Genomic DNA, 15459 nt, shown 5'->3' on the forward strand with positions numbered 1-15459 from the left:
CGTAAAGTCACATCAACAGGCTATAAAGAAGCAGTAAAAGTCAGTGAAAGTAATGAAACAATGAAACCTTTTTCAAGCAAGCCCCTTAGTTGTTCATTTATATAGTTTTGGGTATGACATGTCTACGGCCTAGTCGACCCCTATGTATATAAACCTTTTTGTAAATTAGTTATGCAAGTTATGTTTTAATATTTTTACCTATGTACATGGATGTGGCCCGAAATGGCCAGTGATAGGTTTGATAATAAACAAGGATAAGATACGTGGTGTTCGGTTGGGTAGGACTTGATATTATAATAGGTATGGATTGATTGGCCTTTTGTTATGCTAACATCAAGGGTATATCAAAGATGGTTTAATTTTAGTTTCTAGGAGATCCTGTTTTGGAATGGAAAAGTAATACCGCATCGCCAAGAGATAAATTTATCTCCTATGTCAAGGCAAGAAAGATAATAAAAAGGACTATATTTATCACTGAGTTTAGGTTTGGGTTGTGGAAGTAGAGTTACCAACCATTCAGTTCTTTCCTGTAGTTAATGAGTTTCCCGATGAGCTTTCGGGTCTTCCTCCAGAGTGAGAAATTGAGTTTTTCATTGACCTACTACTACTAGATATTCATCCAATATCTATTCCCCCTATAGTATGGCCCCCACAGAGCTGAACGAGTTAAATGAACAACTAAGGGGCTTGCTTGAAAAAGGTTTTATCAGATCTAGTACGTCCCCGTGGTGAGCACCTGTGTTGTTTGTGAGAAAGGAGGGTGGTTCCTTACAAATGTGTATTAATTATAGGCAGTTGAATAAGGTGACGATCAAGAATAAGTACCCGCTCTTGAGGATTTATTTGATCGGTTACAAAGTGCCAAGTGTTTTTCAAAGATAGACTTGAGGACCGGGTACCATCAGGTAAGGGTTAAGGAGGAATATATTATGAAGACGACATTCAGGACCAAATACGGGCACTTTTAGTTTCATGTTATGTCGTTCGGTCTGACCAATGCCCTAGCAGTATTCATGGATTTGATGAACCGTGTTTTCAGGCCCTTTTTAAGATCTGTTCGTAATCGTATTTATCAGCGATATATATTGGTATATTCTCGTTCAGAGGCTGAGTATGCAGATCACTAGCGTACACTGCTCAGAGTTCTACAAAAAGGGAAGTTGTATGCAAAATTCTCTAAATATGAATTCTGATTGAACTCTGTAGCTCTCCTTGGGCATATCATTTCGGGTGAAGGCATCTGGGTGGATACACAAAAGAGTGAGACATTGAAGACTTGACCTAGACCTACAATACCGATGGAGGTTCGTAGTTTCTCCGTTTGGCAGGTTATTACATGAAACTTGTAACGGAATTTTCTTCTCTTCTAAGCACCTTTAACCAAAATAGTATGTGGTGTCTCGCTTAATGTTCTGAAATAACATAAGGAAATTTATGATGCAAGTAAGTTGAAGAAATGTTGTGAATAAGTATAAATAGATATGTGTAGGTCGCAAGTTAAAGTATGGTAGAGTGACAAGGTTTTATGAAGACAGTAGGAAGGATAAGAAAAGATGAGTGAAAAGGTAACGAGAATGGATAAGTCCTTGGGAATAAGTTCATAAGAGAGATGATGGTTTCTATAAGTTATAAAAGGCTCAGTATAGCCCGAATGAACTCAAAAGAGTCTAAGACTAGTAACGTTTAGAATAGATGAAATGCTGCCCTAATAGTGTGATAAAGGCGTAATTGTGATGGATAAAGAATGAAGTTTGGGCCTCCGAAGAGGGGAATTTCCTGAATTGTAAAAGATTAGGATACCCATGTAAGTTAACTCAGAAGGGAACTAAGTTTCAATGGACCAATCCTTGCGAACGGAGTTTCCAGGCGTTGAAGGATAGATTAACTTCAGCACCGATTCTACTGCTCCCAGAAGGAACCGATGGTTATGTTATCTATTGTGATGCTTCAGGCGTTGGATTGGCTAGTGTGCTGATACAACATGGTAAGGTTATAGCTTATGCTTCTAGACAACTAAGAAAGCATGAGAAGAACTATCCAACCCACGATTTAGAGTTAGCCCTGGTGATTCATGCACTAAAGATGTGGAGGCACTACTTGTATAGCATTCATGTTGATATCTATGCGGATCATAAGAACCTCCAGTATATCTTCAAGAAATATAGAATTGAATTTATGTCAAAGAAGATGATTGGAGCTACTTAAGGATTATGACGTTGATATTTCATGCCATCCGGGAAAAGCGAATATAGTAGACGACGCCCTCAGCCGTAGATCTATGGGTAGTCTATCATATTTATAGCTAGGAAAAAAAAAGAAAAATAAAAAAGAAGGGGAGAATAGCCCATGAGGTTCACCCGCTAGCTAGTCTTGGAGTTCGGTTACTAGACTAAGGTCATATTGGAATTTCTATTCAGGATACAAAAACATCCTCATTAGTAACTGAAGTAAAGGAACGCCAATACGAGGATCCTATGTTAGTTCATTATAGGGATACCACCCCTCAAAATGAGAAGGCACCGTTTGAAATTATAGAAGATGGGGTCCTTAGATATCGAGGACGATTATGTGTCCCTAATGTTGTAGGGCTGCGTTGGAAGGTTATGGGAGAAACTCACTATCCTCGATATAATATCCATCAAGGAGAAACAAAGATACATCATGATATCAAGGAGGTATATTGGTGGGACGGAATGAAAAAGGATATAACGGAGTTTGTTGCTCAGTGCCCTAACTGTCAGTAGGCTAAGATTGAGCATCAAAAGACTGGCGGATTATTGAAGGCTATGGAGATTCTGACTTGGAAGTGGGAAGTAATCAATATGGATTTCATCGTAGGCTTACCTCGTACCTAGCATAAGTTCGATATGGGTGGTTGTTAATAGGCTTACAAATTTGGCCCATTTTTCTGCCCGTTAGGACTACATATTTTGCAGAGGATTATGCAAGGCTTTATATTAAGGAGATAGTATGACTGCATGGTGTCCCTATATCTATTATCTCGTATAGAGGAGCTCAATTTACATCTAACTTCTGGAGGTCCTTCCAAAAAGGATTGGGGACTCAAGTAGGTCTTAGTACACCATTTCATCCCCAGACAGATGGACAAGCTAAGCGTACTATTCAGACAGTGGAGGATATGTTACGAGCTTGTGTAATAGACTTTAAAGGTAGCTGTGATGATCATTTGCCGCTTATTGAGTTCGCATATAATAATAGTTACCATTCCAGTATTCAGATGACTACATACGAAGCTCTTCATGGAAGGAAGTGTAGGTCGCCTATAGGGTGGTTTGATATTGGGGAAACTATGTTAATAGGACTAGAATTGGTACAACAGGCAATCGAGAAAATTAAGCTTATACTGGAAAGGCTATTGGCAGCTCAAAGCCGTCAGAAGGCTTATGCGGATAATCGATGACGAGACTCAAAATTTTAGGTGGACGATTGGATATTCCAAAAGGTATCACCGATGAAAGGTGTTATGAGGTTCTGAAAGAAAATAAAACTTAGCCCTCGGTACATGGCACCATAAAGGATCATACGCAAAGTAAGCCAGGTAGTGTATGAATTAGACTTGCCTTTGGACTTGGAGTCTTTACATCCAGTCTTTCATGTGTCTATGCTTCGTAAATGTATCAGAGATCCTTCCAGAATTGTATTACTTGACGACTTTCAAGTCACATAGTAGCTATCATATTAAGAAACTCCCATTGTTATATTAGACGGACATTCGGATATCGAGAACTAAAGACCTAGTTTCGGTGAAAGTACTTTGGAGAAACAACAATGTGGAAGAAATGACTTGGGAAGCCGAGGAAGACATGAAGTCTAGATATCCCTACTTATTTCCTCCTCAAGAGAAGGATCTGATTGAGATGTCATGGATTCTGGTGTTAGTTATTGTCATTGGTCATGTGAGGCCACTGTCGTTATTGATGCTTGTGGTCCTATGTGACATTAAATTATTAAGTTTCTACAGGAAGAGTTGGTTGTAGTATTGTTACCAAGGACGACTCCGCCATGATTATATAGATCCCGGAGAGTTTAACATTTAAGGACGAATGTTTCTAAGGGGGGAAGGATGTTACATCTCGCCTTTTCGTATGTTTAAAGTTTGGTCTTTAGTTAATTGACGTAGACTCGGGGATGATATCATCTTAACATCAAGGCATTTATGCTATTTATAACAAGCAATAAAGAAGTGTCATGAAGGATAAAAGGTACAAGAATTAAAGAAAATGAGTTTCGTTGAAAGTGGCCAATTTGGGATAAAATATGGGTTGAGCGATACTACCCAATAATTATGGACTAGTACCATACAAGTTACCAAATGACCGTGATAATATGATATATATAATGTATAAAGTATACATGAAGTATATTAAAAATAAGTAGAATTTTAAGTAATTTGAGACAATTTTTAAAATATGTGAATAATTGATTAATTACCGGGTAACAGGACATTACCCAGTTAACTAATAAGTGGATAAAACTTAATTAATTATACTCCTAAGACATGTGGCAACACTAGCTTACCACATGAAGTGACTAAGCAATTAAACATCCTAGGTGGCTATCTATGATGTACTTGAATCAAATAACTAAAAGAGTGATTATCCAAAACAATACATGTACAAGTCTTGAACACATTAACGTTACTCATTCAAAAAAGGAAGGCAAGAAAGATTACTTAGTTTGAAAGGTAGAAGCTAGTTTTCATATAAGGAAGACATTAGAAGGACAGAAGCTCCAATGTCCAAGCACTTCAATGCCAAGAACAGAAGCTAATTTCGTTCATTAGTTTCAAAACGCAGAAGCTTAATCTGATTTTTGGGTTCTAAGTTCAATCCACGAAGGTTTTCAACGGAATGTTATACGGAGTTTTCCCTACTCCAGGTATGTTAAGGCTATCCCTTCTTTCTTTTGGTATTGTCAAAATTATACTGAAAAAACGAGCAAACGCACAGTTTCCATAAATTACTCTATTCATAGAATACTAGGGATGTCTATATTCTTAATTCCCTATGTGAATTATTATTATCATCTATTCATGGGTCTCAGAATAATACGCAGTTGAAAAAGTTTATCCGGATGGAATATTGAGATTTTTATGTATTTTTCATGCATTTCACCTATTTATACATGTGCATTGACCCATGACCAGATGGCGTTATATACGCGTATATATGTATATATATGTATATGGGATATGGGAAAAGGTTACGGCGTTATATACGCACCACCACCTGATCAGCTGGTATATGATGATGATGTTGCCCACAGTGGCTGAAATATGATGGGATGCCCTCAGTGGTTTGATGATATTATGTACACCCATACCTATGCATGACACGACATTTATACGCATGTGCATGACATTATAAATGTTTCAGAATTTACAAAGTTATTTAGATTTAAGGATGTGGTTTTTATTCCATGTTTCATCTACGTCTTTTACGTACTACTTTTCATGCCTTACATACTCAGTACATTTTTAATACTGACGCCCTATTCCATGGGGTCTGCGTTTCATGCCCGCAGGTGCAGGTAGGCAAGCTGACGGCCCCCCTTCTTAGGATCCCTAATCAGCGAGAGTTGGCGTGCTCCACTATATCCGGAGCTACTTTTGATTTTGGTATGATACGTTTGTATATATATATATATATGGGTATGACGTGGCTCAGTTCCATCTTCGTACAGTTATGTTTCTATTAGAGGTCTGTTGACAGTATGTCTAGTTGGGTTGTATGTGGCCTTGTCGGCTTTTAGTTTTGGATGTATAAGTTCTATAACAGCCTTGCCGGCTCACCCACTATATTCTGTATGTATACGTACATATGCCTTGTTGTCACATCTCCTTCATTTATACTATTTTTGTAATTCAGCTGATGTTATTCAGGTTTATATCTTACATGCATGCTTAGGGTTGTTTGACAGGTAAGACTCAGGCACCCATCGCGGCCCATTGGTTTGGGTCGTGACAGTTGGTACCTAATGGGTGTTTAATTTAGGGCTTGTTTGTGAATGGATTGATATTTAGCCTAGTTCTTGCTTGAATTTAAGAATTAATAGTTGCAAACATTGTTTCATACCTAATTGACTTAGACTCTACTTGAGAAAGAGAGACTAAGTCTAGGAAAACTTGGCTAACAAGGAATTGGGATGAACTCAAGAAATTGATAGCCCCAATTAAAGGGTTGAATCTAGAGATAGTAAGACCCGACTTGAGCATCTATCACTTATTTTGTGAATTACCCATTTGGACTTGAGAAAGCTAAATTGGGCAAAACTACTCTAACTACCGAGAGGTATCGAGTGGGTAATTGAGTGTAATTGATATATTACACCCCGACCGATAAAAATTGCCCTAAAGCCCACAATCCATTAGGTAACCACCTAGTTGGAAGTCACGACCCTAGATCTTTTATAATCTTGAAAAACAACAACACCAAAAATATCGTTCTCTAGCTTTTCATTTAAAAACATTAGCATAAAATTAGAAGTATAAAGAAACAACCAAATATGTGGAAGTTGATGTGTCGGAGAATTTCGGCACATTTAAGACAAATTGCTTAGCTTTTAGCTTGTTTTAAATGCAATTATCTTTTATACTTATGTAATTTTAATGTTTTTGCAATGTATGAGGTTTAAAGACCTAAGAGCATGGAAATGAAATCAAAATCCACAAAAGGACAAGAAAAGAGCAAAATGTGATCGCGGATGTGAAAATGCGGGCCGCAAATCCAACATACGGACGACATAATGCTTAAAGGAGTCGCAAACCCCAACAGTCTATTGGCCAAAGTCCAGTGCAAGAAATGTGGTCCATTATGCGACCGCATAATAGGTTTACGGGACACATAATGGACCGCAAACTCGTTGTGAAAGCTGCTGAAGGTGGAAAATGGATCGCATATCTACAATGTAGACCGCAGAACTTGAATGCGGCGAATGTCTGGAAACTAGGGTTTGAAGATGCGATGGCCATGAAGAGAATACGCACCGCATGTTTGTTATGCGACAGATATGCGGTCGCATAATTGACCTGAAAGGGTATTTTTTTCCGATTTTAGTCCCGAGTTTTGACCCACTATCAATAAATTTATTGGGGTTTTGTGGGTGCATCTTGTCTTATTTTTGAACTACATTCCAAGTCTTTAATATTCCTCTCTTTTGGAAGCTTTTGGGTGAAGAATCTTGCACTTTGTAAGCTTTATGGCATTTAATATTCTCATTTTTTTTGTATTTTAGCATGTGTTACTAACTTTAAATACTAAGGTTGTGGACCCTAAATGGGTGTTATATTAGTGGATGTTTAACATTGAATATATGTATAATGGTTGGTTGATATATATTTATTTATTCATTTATTGTCGGTGGTTGCAAACATTAACAAGTGCCATTAAATTCTTTCTTTACTTGGAAAAGTGTGTTAGAATTTGGTAGAAGTAAATATCAAAGACTCAAGGCTTTAAACCTTGTTTAATAGAATTGCTTAGGAATAAGTGGGTTTTATTTGACATATATTGATTGTTCTTAATTGCAATTCTTTTATATTTGGGAAAATCATAAAGAAGAATACTACCCAACTATTGAAAAATATTGGGTAGTCATTTAGAAATCATTTGCATATTTAAAGAGCCTTCCATTAGAAATATATCATTTTAACACCGATAGGATTACATTTCATTGAAGGGGACACAACCTTGGTTTCCTTAATCAAATTATTTACATTCTCAACATTACAATTGGTTATTTCTTCAAATCACAATCATATCATACTCTTGTTACAATTAACCGAATAGAATTACGACTTAGTCAAGTAACACACTACTCGAGTAACCTTTTCACACCTATTCCCTGTGGGATTCGGCCCCAACCTTGTTGATTATTATATTGACACCGACAGCCTTATACTATTTAATTAAAAAGTAATTTGAGCATATCAAATTTTGGCGCCGTTGCCGGGGAATATGGTTTTGAAATTACTAATTACTGTGTGCTTTACTTTGTGTCTTATTCTATTCCATCACACTTTGCTTGTTTTGCTTGGTGTTGATAGGAAAACATGGTCGAATATGAAGAATAGATGGGGGAACAAATGGAAGAAAATCCTTTTGCGGACATAGATGAGTACATTGAAGATACAAATGCTATTGTACCTCTGGTTGTTGGTGCTGCAACTTTCAAGGTGGAACATTGTTTAATCCTTATGCTTAAAGCGGAGGGGTTTTTCAGGAATTCCACTGATGATGATCCGACACAACAACTTAGAAACTTCTTGGGTGTGTGTGTGATACATAAGCAGAACAACGTCTCTGATGATGCCCTAAGGTTGAGGGTGTTCAAGTACTCACTAGCTGGGGACGCAAGGAAATGGCTTCAAAATATGCCACCAAACTCCATTCTTTCTTGGCCTGAACTTGTCCGAGCATTCTTAGCTAAATGGTTCCCACAAAGTAAGAAGTCTGATCTCCGGGATAAAATTTTCTTTTTCAAGCAAGTACTGGGAGAACATCTACATGAGGCATGGGGTCGATTCAAGTTATATTTGGTGAGGTCTCCTAATCATGGTTTTCTGGATTCGATCTTGTTGTAAAAATTCTACATGGGTTTGGATCATATGAACCAATCTATAGCCAAGAATGCAACTGATGGATCTTTTATGGAAAACTCATTCGCAAGGGTCACACAAATATTTGACAAAATGGCAAAACATAATCAAGCATGGAACTCAAAAGACACCACATGTGGAATTGCATATGGTTGTCCTTCCTCGACTACCATGATCAAGTAAAATCAAGAGAGAGATCAAGTGATTGCAGATCTTGCCACAAATGTCAATGTGTTGACAAAGATATTCACCGAAAGCCAAACAAAGAAGGTAAATGTGGTGGAGGATGTGCAACCCATATCAAATGAAGATTTTGAGGAGGCAAACTATGTCAACAACTCTCAAGAAGGTTATCAAAGGCAACAATACCAAGGTTAAGGACAACAAAATCAATGGAGGCCTCACCCACAAGGTCAAGGCAACCAACAGTGGCGAAATGACCAAGGTGGCTCAAATCAAGGAAATAGGAATAACAACAACAACTTCTCAAATCGGAGTTCAAACCCTTATGTTCCTCCAAAGGGTCAATATTCAAATCAAGGTTCCTCAAGTGATTCCAAGTTGGAAAGCATGATTGAAGGAATATTGAAAAAATCAAGAAAACTCCGACACTTCTATAAGGAATATGACCGAGCTTGTTGGCTCTCATACTGCATCCATTCAAAAATTGGAGATGCAAATGAGAGACCTCTCTAGGGAACAAAATCCGAAACAAAAAGGGACACTTCCAAGGGACACAATTGCGAACCCAAAGGATAGTGGGAGTGGTCCAACTTATCATATCATGGCAATTACTACTCAGAGTGGGAAGGTACTACAAGGAAGGAGTGAACAAGTGGTTGAAGTAGAAGAGTCCGAACATGAGGTTGAGGTTGAAGAGCCAAGTGTTGTTGAAGTTGAAAAGGTTCCGGAAGAATTGAAAGTGCAAGAAGAAAAACTGGGAAGAGGTAAAGGAAAAGGTAAAAGAGACACCAAAAACTCTACCACCTATTCCTAGACCTCCTCCTCCATTCCTTCAAAGACTTGCTAGGAAGGTTGATGATAGCAAACTCGAAAAGTTCTATGACATTATCAAGCAATTATCGGTGAATATTCCATTTATGGAAGCATTTCAAGAGATGTCAGGTTTTGCTAAATATTTAAAAGACTTGATTACCAAGAAGAGAACCACCAAGAATGAAGTGGTGAATCTGACTCACAGGGTTAGTTCCATCAGTGCAACATCCACCGTTGAAAAGAAAGAAGACCCGGGAGCTTTCACCATTCCTTGTACTTTTGGGGCACATGATTTTGCAAGAGCCCTTTCTGATAATGTGACTAGCATCAACTTAATGCCTCTTGCCATTTACAAGCAAGCAGAGTTAGGTATGCCAAATCCCACAAGTATGAGATTGCAAATGGCTGATCGTTCCATAAAGAGACCGGTGGGAATTGTCGATGATGTGCTTGTTAAAGTGGGAAAGTTTCATTTACCTGCCGATTTTGTAATCCTTGATTGTGTGGTTGACAAAGAGATACCTATCATCTTGGGGAGACCATTCCTTGCCACAGGAAGAGCACTAATGGATTCAGAACGGAATGAGATCAAATTTCGTGTTAATGATGAAGAGGTTACATTCCAAGCAAGCAAGGGTATGAAACTACCACTTGAATATGAAAGCATCTTGGTGATTGATGTTGTTGATGAAGTGGAAGATGCTGTTGAAATGAAGATGGAAGAACAATGCCTCGGTGAGGCATTGGCAGCTATTTTGGTGAACTTTGATGGTGAAGATATGGAAGGATATATGGAATCAGTCAATGCATTGGAGGGGCTTGGGTCCTACACTTATGCTCCAACGAAGCTCACTCTCGACTTGGAGAATAGAGACACTCCTCCCGCAAAGCCTTATATTATTGAGCCACCGCAACTAGAGCTCAAACCGCTTCCACCACACTTGAGGTATAAATTTCTTGGCTCAAATGATAGTTTACCGGTAATCGTTTCTTCTTTGTTTAATGATGTGCAGGTAGAATAATTGTTGGATGTCTTGAAGGAGCACAAGCAAGCTATTGGATGGAAAATTACGGACATTCGAGGGATTCCCGCTGGAATTTGTGAACACAAGATCCAATTGGAGAATGAGACTAAACCAAGTGTGGAGCACCAACGACGGTTGAACCCGTCCATGCAAAAGGTGGTAAAGAAAGAAATCATCAAGTGGTTGGATGTCGGGGTTGTCACACCTCCTTCTTCCGCCCTCGCGAGGGATGAAAGTGTTTTTCCAATTAAAGGACAATCGAAACGGGATTTGTTTATTTATTTCAGAATCGCCACTTGAGAGATTTAGGGTGTCCCAAGTCACCAATTTAATCCCGAATTGAGGAAAATACTCGACTTTCCAAATGAAGTCTGCGAACCAGAAATCTTAAGTAAGGAATTCTGTTGACCCGAGGGAAGGTGTTAGGCACCCCCGAATCCCGTGGTTCTAGCACGGTCGCTTAAACTGTTGTAATGGCTAAAATATCTAATTTTAATACATGTTCAAAAACTATAGTGCAATTTTAACTTTTAACCGCTTTTATTGTTATTATTATTATTTTTTACAAGAATGTGAACATTGTTTAAAACATGTCTTTGGATTACGTCACATGAAATGCACCCGCAATCCGGAACACATTTTATTTAATGTTTTGGGATTTGGATTTGGGTCGCAAAAATGTGCACCCGTGTTTAAGAATGTATTATTATTAACATCGTGCCTAAAGCGATTAATGTATTATTATTTATGGGTAGGACCGTGGAATTCACTAAACAGTCCATCCCGAATTCTAAACACTCAATTAAACATTTATTGAGGGCCCCGCAATTGGTGCATTTTATTGGGCGAGGCTCATCTCATTTATTTTTAAAAGACAATCCTAAAATGTCTACATTATTTTCTATTGAATCTGTCTCTACAAAATAAAATAAAAAAAATGTCTTAATTTATTTACATGCTGAAATTAACCAATAATATTTACTCTAAACAATATTTCTACCAAGTTCCTACTAGATGGCCTATTCGTTTTATTTTTGACTCGACGAAGTTACTACACCATTTATTTATTTAGGCAATATATGCATATAGTTCAACTGTTAAGCTATCGTCGAATGTTCCACTATGTGTATTAAATAGCTACATGATTCTGATTTTTTGCAAGCTAAATAATTTGTACATACAAATAAAAATCAGAATATAATTAAAGCTAATTCTGAATTTCAACTCTTCATTTTTCGTATTCATGCTTCATATTCGGATTACAATAACCAGCTTTTCAGTTGTGTACCTGATATTGGAAGCAAAAGAAAATGAAGATGAGAATCAGCAGCAGTAATAACAGTACAACACATCAACAACAGCCCAGCAACAGTAACAACCCAGTAACAGACCGGTGGAGTAGTAATCCCAAAACAAATGCTTCCAACTTTTATGAAACAACGACAATTAATGCTGATTTCAAACAATGAAAGAAAGCAGAAGATTTTTTTCTTTAGTTTTTTTTATTTTGAAAGTTTAAATATTTTTTCGGAATTTTCTCTCTCCTAAATGTTCAGCCCTTTTTTCTCTTTCTTATTTTCTTTCTGTTCTTCTCTATATTCAGATTAGTTCCTCTATCTGTGTTCCCTTCTGTCTGTGTGTTCAAGACTTCCTATATATAATCCCAACCCTTTAATCAATTAAAATCAATCACTTTCTCCTACCAAACTCATTATCTTCCCACTCATCCCCATTATATTAAATAAATATATCATCACCACCCCATTATATTTTATCCCCCATGCTTCACTAAACAAATACAAGATTCCTCCCCACTAAATTTTGTCTTGTCCCCCTTTTTATTAAACAACTATATCACAACCCACCCCATTATATTTTGTCCCCCATGCTTCACATAAAAAATTACAAAAATGTACAATTCCTAAACTACCCCTCCGACCTTATTGCAATTACTATTTTACCCCAAACGTACTGCGATTTAACAAATTACTCCCATCAGCTATAACAAATCAATTAATCAGATTCAACCAAAATATAGCCAATATGACCAATTTCTACATAAATTCAAACAACAAATCTCATGAACATGATTTCTTCAACATTTCAACAACAAATCACATGAATATGATTTCAACAACAAATCATATGAACAAAAATTGAACAACAAAGAACAACTAAATTTGATTGAACAATATTTTTAACAACAAACAAACCTATTTTCAGATTCAACAACAACAATCAAACAAGTATAATTAGATTTCTAAATTCAATAATATTGAACTTAAAATCAACTCTAACAACATTACAACAAACAATTCCTATATTAAACTTTAAATAAGATTATGAGACAAATTCAAGAAATAATCATAAATGGTAAATAAGAAATCAAGCTATACAAATTTCAGATTCAAGAACAATCAAACAAAGTATGAACATGAATTAAATCTATTTTAAACAACAAACATGATGGATTCAAACGATTAAACCAACATAGTTCCCTATTACAACTAAATTCTTTTAGACAAATAACAAGATCGACGAAGAAACAATTATGAACTTAAACTTGAACTTAACAATATTAACAATTTCTAAAAATACATAACAACATGAAACAAATTGAAGAAATAATCAATTAAATTTCAATTTGAATCTGAAAATTAAATTAACAAAATACATGAACAAACTAAAAAATTAATTCAAACGATAGATATGAACAAAACAAACATTTGCCTATTTTAGATTCGAGAAATATCAAAACAAAATACGGACAAAAATAAAACTCAAAAACTACTAACCGGATCGAAATGAAATATGTACAGACTATTTCGACAAACCTCGACCAAAGCTCAACCAAATGACGACGAACATGATCCTAAGAAACAACTGAAGCCACGCCGAAGCACTAGTAGCAGTTGACGCGGCAGAACAGAAGCATCTGGGGTGCGATTGAAGAAGACGAAGCAGTGGCGACTGGTTTTGTACGCGAAGCAGATGTGAAGAAGACGAAGGTGAGGCAACAGTATCCGGCAGCAACCAATGGCGAAGAACAACACAGCAGCATCCCGCAGCACGTTTGGACTGGAAGATGAAGTAACTCGATGAAGAACCAGTCGTTTGGACTGGAAGATGAAGCAGCTCGATGAAGCTTTGGTAGCTTAGGTTCTTGAGGTCATTACGAGGTCTGTTTGGACATAACAGAAGCCATCAAGAAGCAGCAGCAACCGCTCGTCGAGGAAGGAGATGAAGCAGGCAGCGATGGAGGTTTTTTTGAGGTCGTTCATAGGAGGGCAGCTTGAAGACGACGTGTGTGTGTGTGCTTGCGTTGTTGTGTGTGTTGTGTAAGTATATGTTTGCTGTGTGTGTTGGAGAAGGAGAAGGAGGGAAGCCATTGATGGAGCTTGGTGAAGCTTGAGGAAGAAGAAGGAAAGTGAGGGGGGTGGCGGATGGCTTAGCTCTTTAGGGTTTTTTTTTTTTTTTTGTTTTTTTTTTGTAAAATGTAAGATAATAGGATGTTGGGTTATGGACTGGGTCGACCCAGTTCGAAATGGACTTGGTCGTTTGGGAAGATTGGGCAATAATTTTGGGCCTGTGGCTTGAAATCGAAGAAGAGGTCCAATTCCGACTTTCTTTATATTTTCGCTCTCTTTTCTTCTTTTATTTCTCTAAAACTAAATTATAAAAATACTTAACTTATTATTAAGAACTAAATTATAATAGCACAAATTAATTCCAAATAACAATAAACGCACAATTAAGTAATAATTAAGCATAAAATTGTATATTTGGACATTAAATGCTAAAAATGCAAACGATGCCTATTTTTGTAAATTTTTATTTTTTGTAAAACAAACTTAATTACTAACAATTATAGAATTAAATCCTACATGCAAAATGCGACATATTTTTGTATTTTTATTAATTTAACAAATAGACATGCATAGGCAAATACAAATAATTATTCAAAAATATCACAAAATATCACAAAATTGCACACCAAAGAAAAATTATTTTATTTTTGAATTTTTTGGTAGTAATTCTCATATAGGGAAAAAATCACGTGCTTACAGCTGCCCCTCTTTGCCCGAAGACACGAAGGGTTTTCGTGCAAAGATAAAGCGAGCGATTTTTGCCCATCCGAGTACTCCGTGTGAAGCATTTTTTTTGAAAAAGATTTGACCGAACCTTTGCTTCAAAGGTTTCCTACATATCCTGGGCTAAACAGGAATCAGGTCAATGTAGTTCGGGAAGTTTTGGTAGCTGGGACTACCATGGGACTGCAATGTTACTGTTGTTGCATGCTATTACTACTGCTTACCGATCTCCTTGTTACACCGTGCTTAAAAGAAAACAAGAAGCTAGGCTAGACTGCAATTTGTTTTTGTTGCCTTGCTTTCTTGTCTGCTTGCATTTTTTTTTTCCGGTGCTTTTCTTCCGATGATTTTCTTCATTTCGACACATGCATTTGAATTTTTGCTGGGACCTCTTATTGCAACCTTCTGCTTCCCAGTGTCGGGGAATTTTATTGTTTCTTGCTGGGGATTCCTATTGTAACTCTCTGTTTTATTGTCCTCTGACTTGATCCTGAAATGTATGCCTCTGTTGTATGGGCGGGCTCCCAACTTCAATACTTGAAAATTAAAGACTGAAATGTATGTCTCTGTTCTATGGGCGGGCTCCCAACTTCAACACTTGAAATGTAAAGACTGAAATGTATGCCTCTGTTCTATGGGCGGGCTCCCAACTTCATCAACAACTTTAAAGATATACGCCATTCCTCTCTTCAGGCGGGCTCCTGATTTCAACAACAACTTTTAAAAAATA

The sequence above is a fragment of the Nicotiana tabacum genome, chromosome 8 (assembly GCF_000715075.1).
Source record: "Nicotiana tabacum cultivar K326 chromosome 8, ASM71507v2, whole genome shotgun sequence".
Lineage (NCBI taxonomy): Eukaryota > Viridiplantae > Streptophyta > Magnoliopsida > Solanales > Solanaceae > Nicotiana > Nicotiana tabacum.